The following is a 20,343-nucleotide window of genomic DNA, read 5'->3' on the forward strand; positions in this document are numbered from 1 at the left end:
GTTCACTCTTAAAGTAACAACACTTGTTGAAAAGATCCCACTCACTTATTGCAAATTTATGCCTGTTCTATAAAGATACTGTGTTTAGGGTCCATGCTATGGAACCAGTGTCTTGAATAAATTAACTTTTATTACTTCATTTCTAAAACTTCCTAGATTGAGATATAGTAAGGACATTTTACAATGGCATCTGTTACATTTCAAATGGAGTAATAATGAGATTCCAGAATAGGACAAAATGGGCCTTCACATGAATTTTGTTTAGACTGTGTTCTTAATTTTTAAAATTATGACATGACTACTAATATTTTTTGATTTCCTAAAAATTGTAACATTTGGAAGACTTAATGAGAAAAACAACATTAAGAGAGATGAAACTAATTTTTTTTTTTTTTTTTTAAAGCACTGTTCTTATTTTGCTTTTAAACTCCACAAGCACTGAACAATGCTTTTCTATTTGGGGACACTCTGGACTCCTTAATGAATGTAGCCAAGCTGTTTGCTATGCCCCTCAATGATGCTTGCCAATTTTCTGTCATTTCCTCTTTCAGATGATAGTGTTTGTGTGACAAAGGTCTCTGGGCATACTTCAAAACATTTTAAACAATTTAACAACGTACCACCAAGCACCTTCTTTAAAGTGTTACTCAATTTCCACACAGCTAAATTCCTCAGAAGACACAAAACAGAATCCACCTTACCAGCCTTCATAAAGAAGTGGCTAGAAAGTTCACGGGGAAACCAGGGGCATACACTCACTGTCTTGAGTAAAAGACAAAAGTTTTTAGTGGCTTAGTCAATTTCTGCACTTTGCTACAATACAACAAACGGTAACACTAATTATTTATAAAACTGTGTTTCTTTTTTTATTCTCCCTGCACTTGAGCTAGTTTTAGACTGTTTCCTTTTTCCTGACAACAGTTCATTGTTTATGATGGAGAGAATCACACTTAATCCAGCAGAATTTAGGATTCCAGGAACCCAATGAAAACACAAGGTCACTTCACCTGTGGACCCCTCCCCGTTCCTCACTTCAGAACACTTCCTACACGCTGCAGGGAAGTGGTAATGCACATAGCAGTTTTCATCCAAAGGACGAGGAAAAACATAAACAACGGACCCATTAAAAGACATTTTCCCTTGTCATTCATTTTAAAGCATTTCTTCTGAATTTCAGAATTCTATGAAATTTAGTTTGTAAATACTAAGAATATTAAATTCCTTAATGAATAATCCTAATGAGCCATTTGTGCTAAAAGCAAAATTAACCACAGTCACATTAACATCAGTAGATTACTATGTATTTCTTCACTCCAAGAAAAACATATTCTTCCATTTAACTGGCCTGCTCTGCAGTCTTAAATAGTCTTTACTACTGATCTGTTAGCCACATTAAAGTCCCCCCACCTTTCTCCTTCCCCCTGCTTTTGCCTGACAACGATTCTTCTGAGTTCAAAAGCTTAACTTTTCCCAGGTGAAAATTGTTTTATTATCCTCAGGTGTTTGCTTTCTTAAACTCTCAAAACAGTTAGCTGCAAAGTTGTCATTGTCCTTTACAAAAGGATCAGATTCCAAATAATTAGTGTTTGCGTTGTACATCATCTGAAAACATTTCTCCTTTCCTTGTCAGGATTACAGGAGTCTCATGTATTGCCCTACAAATCCCGCTTTCATTATTTAGTCAGGTGTACCTGAGAACAACACAGGTTGCCTGTTTCTCTTCATCTGATCCACTTCCCACCTGAGCTGTGAGTTCTCACGCAGGGAGTGGACGAGAAGTTAACACTTTTGTAAGTACCAGTTCAGAATGTTCTCCCCAGAATTCAGCACAGCTGCAAACGACCGCTTCTCCAAAGAACAAAAGGAAATTATCTTTTAAAGGTAAAGAATTCTTTTTGAGACTTTTAAAAATAGCGTGGGATGTCAGAGGGGACTGTTTTTAAATCAGCAACTGGTTTTGTCTGTAAGCTAAGTATGTCCTTAAGTTTCCTTTCTGCATAAGTCACTCCTCTGTCATTCTCTGCAGTGTTCTCTGATCTTACACAGCCTTACTACGAAACACCCCAGGTAACAAAGTTCTGCTACGTGACAAAAAACCCTCTCCCTCCAAAATAGGTTATCTGGTTCCCACCGTCAGTACAACTTGTATTATCACCAGTGATCAGTAAGTATATATAAAGATTTTTACTTTTTTTTCCTTCTACGAGTCAGCTTAAGAGGATTTGATCTTTTAAATTATTTCTTAAATATACTTGTTAGTCTTGATGGTGTGCCAAAAAACATTTTCAGAGTCCCAAGAACAAAGGTCATTCAACCTCTAGTCTCATTTAAAAAATAAATAAATAAATAAACGTTTTTCTAATTTGGAAGAGAAAAATTTAATTGGTCAGATTTTTAGTGTCCTTTTCAAAAGGATAATATTTTTAAAGCTTAGAAGAAGATAAACAGAAATTAAAATAACACAGACTAGGTTGGGACAAGCCATATCAACTTAACAGAATCTGAAGGAATAAGATTTCCAGTAAAATTACACTTTTGAAATAAGAAATTTATGTTTTTCTTATACTTTCCAAGTCAAAGCCATGAAAAGGGGCAAATGGAAATATCAAAAGATGAATTTGGAGACTAGTACAATTGTTTAAGTGTCAAAAGGCTATTCATCTATTTAGTTGAAAGCTTACAAATGTTAAAAAAAAAAGCATCCTAGACTTAATTATTAGAACAGATAGTATGATCTTCCTAAAGAGTTAAAAATAATAATTATTAATATTTACTAGATGATAGCCCTTCCACAACAAAGACATTTATAACCTCATCCCTAAGTAAAAATATTTTGCTCACCAACTTCTGGAGTAGCTTGCTTGCCTAGAAGTAGGATCTGAAGTGTGGCTTCAGAGACACTGTTGTAGGAGGAGACACAGAAAATAAACACATGATTTCCACAGCACAGCAGCTGAGAACTCAGAAATGAGGCACGGGGTCTTGACCATTCATCTGTCTTTAAGGTTATCCTGACATCTGAAAGCCATTGACATCCTGAGCCTTCCAGCTCTTCAGGCGAATGCCTAACTCGAGATAAATATAGATCCCTGACACCTGAGACAGATGGAATGAAAGTTAACTTGAAAAATCTCATTCATTTTGTGCCTCAGTTGAGGAAAATAAAACCTATAATCCTTGTCCTATTAAAACCTTTTGTGTCCCATAAAAAATAGTTTCTGTGCTTATGAAACATGAGAAATCAAATAATCATTAGTAATCAATTTGCTTCTCTCCATAATTACCATTTGTTGTGATAGCATAGAGACAAGCTCAAAATCTTTTCTGGTTAAGTATAAAAGAAACAGAATAGTGAATATTAAGAATTACTTAAATTTTTTTTTAGTTTCTTTTGCAGGCAAGTCCTTAAATGTGAATATCTATTTGGTAAACTCTCTGGTATTTTTTCTCTTACATGGTGGGGGAGTAATCTGGTCCTTTATTGGTTGACTCAGTGAGGCAGAAAGTGTTATGCATTGCCAAGTGCTTTGGTTTAAGTTAATCTTTCCATATAGTGTGTAATGTAGCTGATTTCAATTGAATTTTGTTTAGTACTATTTGTAAATATATAAATAAGATTACCTTTGGCCTGCAAAACTATGATTAAAGTTATTACTCTGAAGATATGATGGCAAACTTTCTAATCAGTCACTTTCTAGGATTCATAATTTAAGAATCTAATTCTATATTAGAAGTGAACAGAGGAACTAGAAAAGTCACACGGCTCCCCTGAGATTTTTGAGGCAACAAATATTTTGAGGTACTATTTTAATAGTATGTCTTACAGAATGACATTAGAGAAAAATAATGGACTTTGGGTTACCACTTTCTAAGTGATGCTGATCTGTACCTAGTAGTACCTAACATCCCGCAATGGAGAATGATTCTTTATTCCAATAACTAAAACCAGTATTTTTGTGTTTTAGTAAGTCCCATGTATTGAGCACTATGTTCTTGGCACTTTGCTAAGTAGATATCATACAATCTCATTTTCTTTTCCTAATCCAAAAGTATCCTTTCAAATCAAGTTAATATTTTTAGGTCCCATTTTGCAGAAAAGAAACATATGGCTAGTAAGTGGCTCATAGGAGAATCTAACTTACACGATTTTGACCTGAAAGTATGTTTCTTTCCCATCATACAGTAGAATTACAGGTTAAAAATGAGTTTCACCCATGCTTTATCTGTATTAGATTAGCCATCCTAGTTGTGATTCCAAGGCTTTTTAAATTTTTTTATTTTAAAACAAAGTTAGGGAAAGGATGAAAATGGTCCCTGTGGAGTATTGCTATGGCACCAGGAAATCCCCAGAAGCATTATGTCCCCAGCACAAGGGAAAGACAGTTCTGTAAGCACAATTCTAGCCAGAGATCTTTCTCATCTCTTACATTTATGTTTTTCAACTTGTCCTCATCATTTTCTATAAGCAGAGTTTGACCTGCCAGACCCTGGAGGGCCAGGTCTGATGGCCACTTCTCAGCCATAATGGCACATCTGGCAAGTGGAGGTTGGATGACCAGCATAAAGGAGGGCTATCCACAGGGCAGAGAGTCAGCCAGCGAGGTTAACCTACCAGTACCAGAGAGATTTTGCATGAGAAGAGGGTTGGGGCTGGTGGGGAGGGGGAGAGTATTTTCAACTATCATAGAATGTGAATGTGAGCCTGTTCATTAAAAAAAAAAAAAAAAAGGATTTTCCATGATTTTCTACAATTTTCATGTGTGTAAAATGTCTTTCTATTACTTGAATTTATTTATAAAACGTTTCATCCAAGAATTGAGAAGACAAAAAAATCCAGTGGACTCAGGATCACACATATTTTCAATGAATACAATGAATATCATAGAATGTCTCCAACACTCTAAGCACCATTATCTTTGGATAAGGATTATGTCCTATAAATAAGAATAGGAAATCTTGAATTTTCTTTCCATGAATTACCTATTCATTGTCATTAAATTGTTCACTCCCTGCTAGGCACCAATCTATGAGCAGTGGGTGTTGAGAGAAAGGAAAGACTAGTGGTAGACTCAGTTTAAAAAAAAAAAAAAAAAGACTACAGGGGCACTTGGCTGACTCAGTTGGTAGAAGATGCTACTCTTAATCTCAGGGTCATGAGTTCAAGCATCACATTGGGTGTAGAGCCTACTTAAAAAAAAAAATTAAAAAAAAATAAAACTATAGCTCTGGGATAATGATCTAGGACAAGACCTCTAACCCCTTATCCAGAGAATCATCAGAAACTTTCTTCACCAACTATCTTCAAGATGAAACACTTCACCACAGAATTCAGTTAAACCCAGGACTTTTCACGCCCCCCAACCGTTCCTCTTTCAAGGATTGATGAGCTTAAATTTTTGAACCAGAGAAAACCAAAACATCTGTTTTTTGTTGCACACCAAATGGCAGAATTTTAGGGCATTAAAGTTAAACCAATAATCCTGCTGCTAATAGCAGCGGTCGCCAGCTGTCGATAGCCTGGCCCTCACAAGATGCTATTATGGAATTTCCCATTTCGCTGTGAAAAGCTTTTCTCAAAACAAGCAGTTCATCTGTCCATACGCACAACATCATTAATACAGGGGCGTTAACAGTACTCCTATTTTCTGTGCTCCCAAGCCCTCCCAGTCCTGTGGCTCTGATGCCTCCAGGGCACCATTCTTCTTTCAGGTATCTTTCTTCCTCAGCCAGCCAGCATCATCCAGTAGCCTTCGTCAAATAGTAGTAACAGAACCGGCTTCATCCTTAAGCACGCCATGATTAATGCGTTTAGGACTTTGACATTAACGTATGCCTTAAAAAGTTCCCTTCAGAGAAATTCAAATTTTAAATCTTAGATTTGTCCCTCACTTTATATTTCTGTTCGTTGTGTAACCGTAAAGTGTTAACAGTAAAGTGTTTTTGAATCCTTGGCTCTGTAACGTATCAGGGGAGGAATAGTTTGTGGCTTTGTTGGGAAATTTTGGCATAAACCCCTGTACACACTTGAAAACAATGAGAATATTCACCAAGATACTTCAACACATTAACCTTGCTACCTTGTTTTTAGGAAAAACATATTTGGAAAACGCCCTTGGATTGTAATCAACTTGTTTAAAGTGTACACACATAGACATGTGTGTGTGTGTATGTGTGTGTGTGTGTGTGTGTGTGTGTAGGGAAGCCTCTCTGACCTTTCAGCTTAGCTTATTACAGTGTAACATCCCTTTACACTTTGTTCCAGTTTACCTTAGTTTATCTCAGTTTATGACCATATATTATGATTTCTTAAATAATGCCTGGCTCTCTTCACAAAACAGTAACATATGTGGGAGCACAAACTTTGACTTTTTATTTACCACTTTTATTTACCACTGATTTACAGACACATACTAATATCTAAGGGTGAGTAGGTTTTAAGCGGCAAAGAATTTGGAAAGCTTTCAAGGGTAGGAAGCCAGCAACTGTAAGCAGCCTGCCATGGAAGGGAAGGAGCCACAAGACCCAAGTCACTGAAGAAGGAGAGCGGGAGGCCAACATGGCTGGATGAGAGGATAGGGAAAAGTAACAGGAGATGATGCAGGAGAGTTAGGGAAGAACCAGACATCTTAGATATTGGCAGGGATTTATCCCAAGAACAATGGGGAGCCTTTGAGGAATTTTAATCCAGAGAGATACAAACTCAAGTCTGAATTACAGATTGGAAAAACAAACTCTGAGAGCAGCATGGCTGCTGGGATTGAAGAGAGGTGAGAATGGAAGAGTGGATGTGGGAAAGCCAGTAAGGCAACTCTTACTAACTTGAATGGTAGCTTGACCTAAAATGGATACAGGAAAAATGGAGGGAAAAAAAAGAAAACACGTGGATTTGCAGAAATATACTTAGGAGGTAAAATCAAGAGATTTTGGTGGTGGTTGTGGTTGCTGTATATGAGGAAAGGGGAAGAAGAATAATTAATTGAGGAAATCTTTAAATTGAAGGTATTCCAGAAATCATTCTAGACCCTAACAGAACACTACTCTTCAGATAACAGGAGAGAATACGTCTAGGTCAGTGACTGGCACAGAGCTGATGCTGAAACATTTCCTGAATGAGAGATTGTACAAATGAACAAGTTAGTGAGTGGAATTAAGTACATTGTGAGCAGGAGTGAACAGTTCTGTTGTGACATCATATATCTTTGTCTGTTTAGGTTATCACAGGCAATTTTCTCAAAGCAACCGCCAAGTGGAGTCATAACACACCAAGTGACACCTCAGAGACCAGAAGGTCACAGGGACAGTCAATTCATACAAAAGTATCAAGAAAGCCTGAAAGAACCCAGTGCTCAAAGGAAAGAAATTTAAAGTGACTTAGAGAAGTTGTGCAAGTATCTTGCACACATGTGGCTATGTCTATAGAGCTTGTAATCTAATGGAAACTTGGGTCCCTCTGGACCAAGAGCAAATAATATCCACAGAACATAAAGTCCTCCTTCTAGCACAACAAAACAACAGGCTGGTAGCCAATTATGGTAGCAGCCAAGCAGATGTCCCACTGGTTTTTAAAACCAGACACAGAGCCTTGGTTTGTTATAATTATTACTTCCATGTTGTAGCACTTTCTGTGTACAATATTTTGTTTTGATGTTCTCACATAATATCAGCTAATTATCAGGCAATTCTTAGTATTTTCTTGGTGGGTGATTGTACAAAGCAGTGTCTAGTGCACTGTAGCTCTCTCTTCTTTTCTTTAACAGAAATGGGAAGATTAAGTAGGACAATCCTGAGATCCATTAGAAGGTTCTAACAAAGCTCTAGATTTAAGAACTCCAGTCTTAGGTCATATTTTGCAATGATTCTTTTTTTCTGAATATATATTTTTTTCATGTAAAGATTAGACACCCATTTTCTTGACTGTCCTTTTCCCATCCATGTTTGGGTTTTCCTTGCTCTGTCTGCATTCTCAATGTAGGCATCTACAAAGATCTAGATCTAGCCCCTCTTTTCCTCCTATATCTTCTCTTCCTTGGCCACATATTCTACGCCATGGGCTTAATTTGGCACCTCTGGAGTTAACTTGCAAATCTATTTTTACCTTTAACCTCTATCCTACTAATAAATTTAGTTAGCATTTTTTAGAATTCTCTATACACTAGTCAAGGGTCTATATTATCTCATGTGATTTAAAAAAAAATAAAAAAACTTTGGGCTAAAATTAATGTTTAACATTTAACAAATTCAAATAAAGTTTAGTGAAGTTAAGTTACTTGCTTCATGGTTAGAAGGCTCCAGGTAGCCAGATTTGGGTCTGGTTCTCCATGGATCCAGCTCTTGAGCTGGGAGGTGCTGCTGAGATGTGATCTCCCACTTCTATGGACTTCTCTACTCTGCTGCCTTAAACACACATCTCCACCTCATTATCTCTGAGACTGCGTTCCTCATCTCTACAGTGTTACATCACCACGCTTTCTGTCACCCAGCCTGAAACTCTTTCCCATACACCCAATCATCTTCCAATTCTTAGTAATTCTAACTTCACTATGAACCTTCTATTTGTCTCCTGTGTTTTATTTTCACTGCCTCTACTTAAGTTGGGTTTTGATTCCAATGAACCTTGTTCACTGCCATGGTCTCCTAATTCTCCTGCATGCAGAATTTCTCCCTTTTCATTTATCATTTCCACAGCTTGCAGATTAATCTTCCAAAAACAAATTAGATTTTATGACTTATTTATTTAAAATAAAACATTAACTGTACCCATTGCCCAGAGAATGGACTTTAAACTACTTAGACCACTGTTGAAGGCTCTCAGATGTCATTTCTATTCATGTGTGAAGTCTCTTCTTCAGTGAAATGGTCCCTGTATTTTCACCTAGCATCTCCCACTGCTTCAAATATTTCCTCTCTATAGAATTCTGAAAGCTCTACCTAAATGTTACTATTGAAATTCAATGATCCTTTAACATGGTGTGTACACTGGAAGCTTTAAAAAACATACAATGCTCAATCTCCATCCCGGACAAATTAAATTAGAATTAACGGATACTTCCATGTTTAAAAATTACTCTTAGTGCCCTTAGTAGCCCATAGGGTTACTTTTTGCAAATTAAAGGAATCACTTCTTCAAGACACTCTTCTATACTCTATAAGAAAATTGCCATATATATATATATATATATATATTTATTTATTTATACTATATCTTTTATAATTTATATAATTTATCACATATACAGTACAAATGACACCCTTTAATATTCACCTTATTCACACCCTTTAGTTCATTGTACAAATTTAGCAGCCTATGATAATCCTGCTTGAAAATTCAATGAGAACCTCTCCTCTCTGTCTTGTCTTTGTGAAGTCTCCTCAGTGTAAGCTTTTCCTGTATTGACCTCCCATAGTATTTACATTTGACTCTTATTTCCCCATAATCTCATATTTTATCATACTTAGCATACATATTTAATCTCTTTGATGACACTGAGGGTTTTCATTTAATTTAATCCACAGTTCCACTATACTAATCAATTATTTAATAAAGGGATTTACTATAAATCATCATTTTAGAAAGAAAGATCTCTGATTGGCAATACATCTAAAATGTATTTTCAGCGTCCCACTCTTTTTTTATTATACCTCTTTCTAGAAGTTATTTAAGACAATAAAACAACATAAAATCCATGGAGGCATGAAATAAATAACAAAGATAATCATGAAGGAGGAGAGATGGATTTATTCCAAAACCCTGCCTGAGAAATGTTTGTTCAGTCAAAGCCAAGCTTGGTGTACCCTGGCAGGCAGGCCCAAAAGGGAGATCTAATGTATGTCAAAGCTCTCATAAAAGAAAATAGCAGTCCTTTGGAAGACATCAAACTTCTTGTACTCTAAGTTGACTCAGTTAAGTAGATCTTTATGAGACAGACATTAAAAGGCACAGTGTCTCCAAAGAATTCTAACAAAATGCTCAAAAGTAGAAAATATCTTAAAAGGTTCAGAATCTTGGGGTGCCTGGGTGACTCAGTGGGTTAAAGCCTCTGCCGTTGGCTCAGGTCATGATCTGGGGTCCTGGGATCAAGCCCTGCATCAGGCTCTCTGCTCAGTAGGGAGTCTGCTTCCTCCTCTCTCTCTGCCTGCCTCTCTGCCTACTTGTGATCTGTCTGTCAAATAAATAAATAAAACATTAAAAAAAAAAAGATTCAGAATCTTAAAGCCTCTTATGGGGGATCCTGGTGGGCTCAGTTGGTAGAGCATGTGACTCAATCTTGAGATCATGAGTTTGAGCCCCACACTGATTGTAGAGCCCACTTAAAAAAAATAAATAAATAAGACCTCATATGGTTTTGATGTTAACTACTTCTCCATGTTTATCTCTTACTATGCTCTACTTCAGGGACTCTGCTCAAACCATACTGGTCTTTCTGAAACAGGTCAAACTACATCTGGACCTTCCATGGCTGTTCCTTCTACTTAAAAACCTCTTCTCCAAAATGTTTTTGTGTTGGTGCTGCTTCCTCTCTTCATTCAGCTTCTCTGCTCACATGTTACCTCTCTTGGGGTCTATGTATTTAAAGAACAATTTCTCATCATTATCTTCTTAGTCCTCTTTATTCCATTTATTATGCTACTTGATTTTATCAAATATCTGTTTGGTATTCTTTAAGTTCTTAAAATCTACCATATGAAAATGTAAGTTCCTTGAGGCCAGGGAATTTTCACTATCTTGTTCACTGCCATATTCCACACTCCTTAGATTACCCAGCACACAGAAAGAAGGCATACTGGAAATATTTATTAACAAGTTAAGTAAACTATCTGTCATATATTTATTACATTAACTCACAACCAAAATGTTTGAGATTTAACACTGAAACTTAAGTCCATGAAATAATTTTTATGGGGGATAGAATATTTATAGGTCAAGAACAGCTTCCAGCTTCTCCCCCTCCCCCAGAAAATGATGAGAATTAATAGCAACAAAACAAAACAAAAAACCCTTAATGAGTTAGTTCTCTATTGCTTCATAACACATTACCACAAACTTAGTGACTTAAAGCAGCATCCATTTATTATCTCACAGTTCTGAGGATTTCAAAAGTCTGGGCATGGGGTGGCTAAATTCTCTTTTGAGAGTCTCAAATGGCTGAAATCAAGGCTTTGTTGAGCTACATTTTCAATTAGAACTTGAGGTCATCTTTTACACTCATGTGTTTGTTGGACAAAATGAGTTCCTTGGGGTTATAGGACTGAAGTTCATGTTTCCTTTCTTGCTGTTGGCCAGAGGTTATCCTCAGCTACTAGGGGAGTCCTCACGCCCTAGCTGTATGTGTACTTCTCGCAACACAGTAGCTTACTTCTTGAAAGCCAGCAAGACAATCTCTCACACTTGAAAATCTCTGACCCCTTTTAAGACCTCTCCAGCATTGACTCCCTTTAATTTTGCAATAAAATACACTGTCATCACTGGAGTGAAAAATATAATATAGACATCCCACTTATTCTCAAGGGCAGGAAATCATATGTGTGCATATCAGGACCAGGAATATTAGGGACCATTATGGAATTCTGTCAACCATATCTAATATGCTATTATTCCAAATCAAGTCCAACAAACGTTGTTACTGTTCACATTCAGAAGGCTGATAGAGAAATCGCTGTTTACCTCATTATTATTATATTTGTTGTGATGATGTATGATCAGTGATCTTTGGTGTTATTATTGTAGTTGTTTTGGGGTGTCACAAACTGTGCCATATACAACACCAAACTTGATAAATCTTGTGTGTGTTCTGACTACTGCACTGGTCAGCTGTTTCTGGTCTCTTTCCCCTGTAGGGGCTTCCCTATTCCCTATTCCCTGAGAGACAACAATATTGAAATTAATAACCCTACTCATAGTCACAGATTTCAAGGTATACTACAAAGCTATCATAATTGAAACAGTATGGTACTGTACAAAAATAGACATAGATCATTGGCACAGGATAAAGAGCCCAGAAATAGACCCACATTTATAAGGCCAATTAATCTACAACAAAATAAGGAAGAATATACAATGGAGAAAAGATAGTCTTTTCAATATGTCATGTTGAGAAAACTGGATAGCTACATGCACAAAAATGAAATTGGATCACTTTCTTATACCATAACTAAAAATAAATTCAAAATGAATTAAAGACCTAAATGTTGAGACCTGAAACCACAAAACTCCTTAAAGAAAAACAGGCAGTACTCTGTTGGGCAAGAGTGTCAACAATAGATTTACATATATATTTCCTCAAGCAAGGGAAACACAAAAGCAAAAATAAACAATTGGGACTACTTCAAAATAAAAAGCCTTTGCACAACAAAGGAAACCATAAACAACAATAAAAACAAAAGGCAACCTAGTGAATGGGACAAGTTATTTGCAAATGATATATCTAATAAGGGGTTAACATGTAAAATATATACATAAGTTATACAACACCGAAACTACACAAATCTTATTAAAAATTGAGAACACTTGAATAGACAGTTTTTTTTTTCAAAGAAGACCAATAACCATAGGACACATTAAAAATGCTCAACATACTAAACATCAAGGAAATGCAAATAAAAAACCACAACGGGATATCAGCTCATACCTGTTAGAATGGCTAGTATCTAAAAGATGATAAATAATGAGTGTGGAAAGGATGTGGGGAAAAGGTAACCCCTGTGCACTGTTGGTGGAAATTAAAATTGGTGCCACCACGGTGCAAATAGTATGGATGTTCCTCAAAAAATAAAAAAATAGAAATGCCTTATGATTCAGTAATTCTACTACTGGATATTTACCCAAAGAAAATAAAAACACTAATTCAAAAAGATATATGCACTCCTATGTTTACTGCAGCATTATTTAAAATAGCTTAGATATGAAAGCAACTCAATTGTCCATCTATACATGAATGGATAAAGAATGTGTAGTATACATATACAATGGGATAGTAGCTGTAAAGAAGAATGAGATCTTGCCATCTGTGCAAACATGGATGGACCTGGAAGATATTACGCTAAGTGAAACAAGTTAGAGAAACACAAATGCCATATGATTTCACTGATATGTAGAATCTAAAAAACAAATGAACAAATAGCAAAAAGACTCTCAAACACAGAATACAGATTAGTGGTTGGCAAAGAGGAGGAGGGTAGGGGATGGGTAAAAGGGATGAAGGGGATTAAGAGGTACAAGCTTCCAGTTATAAAATAAAATAGTCATAGAGATGAAAAGTACAGCATCAAAAATATAGTCAATAATATTGTAATAGCATTTTATGGTAACAATACTTATCAGGTTAAGCATAATGTATTGAACTGTCAAATCACTATCTTGTATACCTGAAACTAATACAACATTGTATGTCAATTATTTCAATCAATTAATCACCCTACAACGGCGTCTAAGAGTTCATGTGAAAGGAGAGTCTCACATATGTTAAGTCAAAAGGTAGAAATGATCAGGCTTAGCTAGGAAGTCACGGCAACAGCTGAGATAGGCCAAAAGCTAGGCCTCTTATACCAGTTACCAAAGTTGTGAATGAAGAAAAAAATAGTTTTTGAAGGAAATTAGAAGTTCTATTCCATGAAGACACAAAGGATTAAAAAAAAAAAAAAAAAGTGAAACAGCCTTACTGTTGATACAAAGTTTTAGAGGTCTGAGTAGAAGATCAAATCAGCCACAACAGTCTCCCAAGCTAAAGCGTAATCCAGAGCAATGTTCTCTCATTAATTTTTCTGAAAGATGAGGAAGCTTCAGAAGAGAGTTTGAAGCTAGCAGAAGTTGGTTTATGAGGTTTAAGGAAAGAAGCCATCACCACATCATAAAAGTGCCAGGTAAAGCAGCAAGTCGTCATGTAAAAGCTGCAGCTACCTAGAAGATCTAGCTAAACTAATGAAGGCGGCCACACTAAACAACAAATTTTTAAAGTGGATAAAACCACTTTATATTAGAAGAAGTTGCGAGGTAGAACTTTCATAACTAGGGAGAAGTCAATGCCTGGCTTCAAAACTTTAAAGGACAGAGGCTGACTCTCTTGTTAGGGACTAATGCAACTGGTGGCTTTAAGTTGAAGCCAACGGTCATCCACCATTCTGAAAATCCCAAGGCCCTCAAGGATTATGCTAAATCTACTCTGCCTTTGCTCTATCAGTGAAACAACAAAGGCTGGATGAGAGAACAGTTGTTTATAACGTGGTTCACTGGATATCTGAAGCCCACTCTTGAGACCTACTACACAGGAAAAAAAAAAAGGATTCCTTTCAAAATATTACTGCTCATTGACGAGAGCTTTGATGAAGGTGGACAATGAGATTAATTTTTTTTTCATGCCTGCAAACATAATATCTATTCCACAGCCCATAGACTGAGGAGTAATTTTGACCTCCAAGTCTTCTTTGTTTTTTTTTTTTTTTTAAGATTTTATTTATTTATTTGACACAGAGAGAGATCACAAGTAGGCAGAGAGGCAGGAAGAGAGAGAGGGGGAATCAGACTCCCCACTGAGCAGAGAACCTGATGTGGGGCTTGATCCCACGACCCTGAGATCACAACCTGAGCCGAAGGCAGAGGCCCAACTCACTGAGCCATCCAGGCACCCCAAAATCTCCAAGTCTTATTATTGAAGAAATACACTTTATGAGGCTGTAACTGCCACAGATAGTGATTTCTTTGATGGACCAGGGAAAGTTAACTTGAAAAGCTTCAAGAAAGAATTCAGCACTCTAGATGCCATGAAGAACATTCATGACTCATGGGAAAAGGTGAAAAAAGCAACCTGAGCACAAATTTGGAAGAAGTTGATTCTAACCATCATGGATGACTTTGAAGGGTCAAGACTTCAGTGGAGAATTTAACTACAGATGGGGTGGAGACAGCAAGAGAACTAGAATTAGAAGTGGAGCCTAAAGATGAGACTGAATGAACGAAAATTTGTGGTAGAAGATAAGGAGTTCCTTCTTATGTATGAGGAAAGGAAGTGGTTTCTTGAGGTGTAATCGTGCTTGTAAAGATGTTGTGAAGATTTTTGAAATGACCACAAAGGAGTTAGAATATTACAGAAATGTCGTGGTTAAAATAGCATCAGGGATTGAGAAGATCCATTCCAATTTTGAAAGAAATCCTGCTGTGAGTCAAATGCTAACACACAGCATTACGTGTTACATGTGATAAACGATAAATCATTTATGAAAGGAAGACTCAAACAATGAGACCAACTTCATTGTCTTATTTGACAAAATCGCCATAGTCACCCCAACCCTCAGCAACCACCACCACCCTCCCTGATCAGTCAGCAGCTGCTGACATTGAGACAAAACCCTCCACCAGCAAAAAGGGTAAAACTTACTGAAAGTGCAGCTGATGGTTAGCATTTTTTAGCAATAAAGCAAAAAAAGTATGTACACTTTTTAGATGTAATGCTATTGTACCCTTTAGTAAACTATAGTATATGTGAACATGAGTCATAAACACTTGGAAATGAAAAAATTTATTTGACTAACTTTATCATGCTATTTGCTTTATTGTGGTGGTCTGGAACCAAACCCACAGTATCTCTGTACTGAGTTCAGGTCATAATTACTGATCATGTCCATGATTCAACTGGTAACTCAACATGCAGCCAGAAATCAGTCATAACAATAAGGGTACAAGGAAAAGAGATTTCCTATCTATCAAAGTTGAAACACTTTTGGCAGGAAGCCTAAAGACTTAATATTATGTAACAAGATGTTTTTATATTTTTGTATGAGAGAAAGTTCAAATAATTGTGAGAGAAAGTTCGAATTATTTTATAATTGCATAACACATCACAACAGTCTCCATTTCCAGATGATGAAGAAAACCTATGTGTTTGCTGATCCTACTTTGATTAGTTTCAGGCATACAGTACAGTGATTCAACAACTCTATTCATTACTCAGTGCTCATCATGATAGAGGGTATTTTTTTCTTTAATGTTCCCCCAGGTATTTCAAGAGCTGCCACAGGGAATGACAATGCACTCAGTGGGGGCCTGCCATGCATTTTTCAGTGAAGGAAGACTGTCGAAATTACAAATGTTAAGTGATGTGCCTGGTGTGTGTGTCACAAATTTGCCTGCAGGCAGATGTCAATAAATTGTTGAACATGTAATCATGTAACTTCTTTCCTTTTATTTCCAGTTTAAATGGCCTGGTGAGTATATGTGTGATGTGTGGGGGGAGGCTCTCACTGAGAGTACAGGCTATAATTCCTGATAAAGAAAAGCCCAGCAGGAAGGTAAGAAAAATTTCTCAAGTCATTTTATCTAATTACTGACATAGGTTTCCATTCAGAATCTGTAAGAAATCGGTGGGCCTTGCTGGCATCTGAACTCTGCTGCTCAGCTCAGACAGCCCATGAAATTCAGACCTACTTGTTCATTTCCAGTCTGTGTTCATGACATTGCTAACTACCTCATCTAGCTCTGAAACTTCTCTCTGATTTTAACTTCAAGCCTCATCATGACCTTGGTGTTCCTACCTTCTTTGCCTGGAAGATGGATCTCAGCTTTATCTCACTCACTTTGCTTAGGCTCATTCTATCTGCAATGAGGGTGTCTTAGTTTTTTGAGTGGCTATTTTCAATGAGGTCTCGGTCCTTGAAGAACTCAATCTTCTTCCTTGACACTAATAGGGTGTCCCAAGTGACCAGCCTGTGTTTAACAGTTTGGAATTTAAAATGAAGTCTATTCAGACCTCTTGAATTCATCTATCACCTATTAAAATACAACAGACATTTGAATAATTAAAGGTATTTTAAGAATTTACTTATATTCTGTGTATGTGTTTATAGATAAAATTCGTAGATAGCAAAATAAGTCCAATCAATTTCTTCTGGGCTCTGAATTGTCAAGCATGTAAAAACAAACAAAATTTAGTTACTGTTTTTTCCTAGTGACAAATGAGTCTTCACCATAATTTCTGATAAGACTTCGAAGAAGCTGTCCTTATCCCTAAAATATAGCACTAGTTTAAAAAAGAAGAAAAAAAGATACAGCCTTGTCATTTCTTTCCTTTGGAAATATCCTGTTTCTAAATATAATGAGATCTTGGGAAATAATGTTTGTTAGGGAAAAATACATAACCACTTGCAATGAGACTTAGATGAGATACAGGATTCACCAATTAAATATGTTAGACAACTTAGTTGAGACACATTTAAATCTGGAGGAAAAAACTTTTGAGAAGCTGAAAAAAAAGGAATATATTTTTAAATGCTATTTTTCTTTTTTATTCAAAGGAAAAAAATGAGCTTTTTACATAATGGGAGCCCCTGAAAATTAAGCACTGAATCAGGAGATCTGGAATGGTGATTCTCCCACTTATAATATATGTGATTATAGGCCACTTAACTTCTATAAATCTTAATTTTATCATTTGTAAAACACAGCAGAAAGATGATAAACTAAGACCTGAATTACTTGATTTTTATAATAGCCATTACAATCCTGAATGCCTTTTGTTGATGCATATTTTCTATTTGATCATATGGAAAGAAAAAGAAAAAAAATGAATAATCTAAGTATCTCCGTTTTCCCATTAAATGACACATAATAGAAAATTTAATGATACAGTGAGAAAAAAATACATATATATATATTAGAGAGAGAGAGAGAGAGAGGTAGGGGAAGGGCCTAAAAAAATTTTAAGCATGCTCAGTGCCTACAGAGGAACCCAACCAAGGGGCTGGTTCATGACCCTGCAATCATGACCTGAGCCAAAAACAAGTCAGTCGCTTAAGTGACTAAGCCACCCATGTGCCCCAATACAGTTAGACTATTAAGTCATGGAGATACTGTCATGTTCTAAAAGACAGTTACTAAAAGTTTTTCTGAATATTAAACTAACAATGTGAATTGGAACATTTCCCCATTAGGTTGTTTCTTTTGTTTTATTTTTCCTTCTGCATTAAGATCATAGTTAAACAACTGGAGAATATTGCCTTTTTTTTTTCTTTGCCTCATCTGGTATATCCATATACTGTATTTGTTTCTTTTTTTATTATTATTATTATTTTCTTTCCACATTTTTCACTTAGAGCTTCCTTCCTTGTCACTGAGACACTATTTCAAGATTCCAGCTCAAGGACTCTATAGTGTAATGTTCCTTAAACAACTGCATGGAAGATATTGCAAGATATGTATTATAAGAGCAAAAAGGGAAGCAATTCAGAAACCTTAACATGATCTAAAGGAAACATCTGGTCCCTGACAATAGTAATGTGTTAAAAAAGAATCACCGACTTGTGGAATTTTATATTTAACAACAATGTCCACCACATAGAAATGGTGAAATTAGCAGTTAGGATTCTAAGGCCTCACTCTTTATCACGATTTACATGATATCACCCTATTGAGGAGACTTAGAAACCACAGGAGAGTGGGGCACCTGGGTGGCTCAACGGGTTAAAGCCTCTGCTTTGGCTCAGGTCATGATCCCAGGGTCCTGGGATTGAGCCCCGCATCGGGCTCTCTGTTCTGCGGGCACTGTGCTTCCTCCTCTCTCTCTGCCTGCCTCTCTGCCTACTTGTGATCTCTGTCAAATAAATAAATAAAATCTTAAAAAAAAAAAAAAAAGAAACCACAGGAGACTGACAGTCTTTCATACAATGACTTAACTGCACACAAAACTGATACAGAAAACACTTTTGACTTTGTGTTTTGAACTCTCTAAGCGTGGAAATAAAGGTGTAATGACCTATATGACCATTTCCCAGCTTCAGTGTTTATCAATATTTTGCCATTTGGAGAGGAAATCATTTTTATATATTGAGTACAGAAGGCCTTTGATGAATAGGAAGGGAAACATGGAGGACACATGAAAAATGAAATGTAAAAATTGAAAGTTGAAAGCTAAATCGGAGATTCGGTTAGAACTGCAAAGACCAAGGCTGGGAGTCACTAGATAAAAGCAGTCATGAAATGTTATGTTTGTTTTGCACGCAAGTTAGAAGAAACTGATCGGGTTCATTTGCTCTTTGTAGGAACAAAGAGAATAATCCATAGGAACAAAGAGATGATATAAGTCATTGAGTCTAAAAATGTCACTTCTACTTTTCTTGATGAAAACTTGACATGAGAACTCGACTCCAAGACCTTTGACCTTTGTCATATTATCATATAAAGTCCTTTGGAGGTTTGGCTCTGTTACTTGCCAATCACAACTCAGGATTAGTGAGTTTCTCCTTGTTTAGCTCAGGGCCCGTCCCACTGACGGCTTTCTATGGAAATTGGACAAATGCTAATAAGTTAATAATAATAATTACATAATAATAAGTTTGTATGGCAATAATCAAGCCAAAAGGAATTCAATACAAACAGCAGCTGAGTCTCCTTGGGGAAGAATGTACATTTAGTTGAGTGTTTGGTTTCACGTGAAAGCTGGACAAATTCCTGTCAGGGAGCATGGAGGCTTTATGAGCCTCTCTGTGTAGGAAGATTGTTTCTTCTTAAGAATTCCTGGAGAATTTACTCTCAGTGATACTCATCTGAAAATTAACAAATGTTGCCTTGTGTTGTTAATTATCATCATCCACTGAAATGGAAGCTACTGGAGGGAAGTGACTGGCAGTCATCATTGTGTCTAGAACATAGAACATATCCCCCAGTATTTTTAATGCATGAATTCACTAATTCCTTAATGTAATAATTATCATGAGTTTGATTGAATTTTGATTGTCCATACTATCAGAATCACGAACAACGAGTCTCCATCATGCACAAGGATTTCCTATTGCACAATCAACATAACCTATCTTTCTCCTTGGGTCACAGAATTCTCCCCAACGTCAGGCCATTCTTAATGATTTCTTAATGTTTGCACTCTCTAGAGCAAGACTGACTTGAGAACTACTCTGATGACTTGTGATTATAAAAACCAAACTGGTTGACACATATACATCAAGCAATGTATTCAAAGTGAATGCAAATTATCAGCGTCAACTCAGGTGACACATATGGCAGATGAGAAAAGTTAAATGCCGTCCTCTGGTTGCATTGCTATTAGTGAGTGACTCCACTGCCAACTCCTGGTCTTTACACTACACTGAATTTATGTCTCCAAGGTATAAGTCAGGGCTTATGCTCCTTTGATGTCTAGTTTATACCTACACTTTCATTACTCCTGCCATGACACTCCATCTTACAGTTACATCTCAGTTAAGCCTCATTCAGTGTCTCGGGTAAACAACACTTTATTGAGCAGATAAACTACTACATGAAGAAGCTGTCCTATTTATCAGCCAGGCATTATTATTTATTCTTGCTGTGAGAATAGCTACTAATCAAGTGTCAAAATGTAGTTG

Source organism: Lontra canadensis, unplaced genomic scaffold, assembly GCF_010015895.1.
Source record: "Lontra canadensis isolate GAN:19392208 unplaced genomic scaffold, GSC_riverotter_1.0 scaffold48, whole genome shotgun sequence".
In the NCBI taxonomy this organism is placed as follows: Eukaryota; Metazoa; Chordata; class Mammalia; order Carnivora; family Mustelidae; genus Lontra; species Lontra canadensis.